This window comes from Wasmannia auropunctata, unplaced genomic scaffold (genome assembly GCF_000956235.1).
Source record: "Wasmannia auropunctata unplaced genomic scaffold, wasmannia.A_1.0 LD336060.1, whole genome shotgun sequence".
NCBI lineage: Eukaryota > Metazoa > Arthropoda > Insecta > Hymenoptera > Formicidae > Wasmannia > Wasmannia auropunctata.
In genome coordinates this window covers 2,613,525-2,613,972 of record NW_012026830.1, presented here as the reverse complement: position 1 = coordinate 2,613,972, position 448 = coordinate 2,613,525, and positions in this window count along the sequence as shown.

Below are 448 nucleotides of genomic sequence, written 5' to 3'. Positions count from 1 at the left end.
TTATTGTTTGAATGATTTTTTAATAAAAATATTGTAAAAAAAATTTTTGCCTACATTTGGTATTAATCGCTTCTTAATCCAATACAGTTTTTATGTGATGTTGTACTTTATTTGTATTTTAATTATCGATCATGTTATTTTATGTTAACATTTATAAAAAAATAGATATTTATCTTTTTCATAACTTTATTGATCTGATCTATCACTGATATATATTCATTAACATCAAGCAATCATGGATCATCACGAAGTATCTGCAGTTCCCGATCACAGAAGTTAAGTAGCGTTGAGGGCAGTGATTGGATCGTGGCTTGGATGGGTGACCGTCGTTTAGAACATAATTGTAGATTGGTGTAGTTTTACGTACGAATTTGTAGATTAAATGTAATAACAAATTTTGACGACAATCTACAAAAGTGTTCCAATTCTAGCATTTTATGTAGATTTT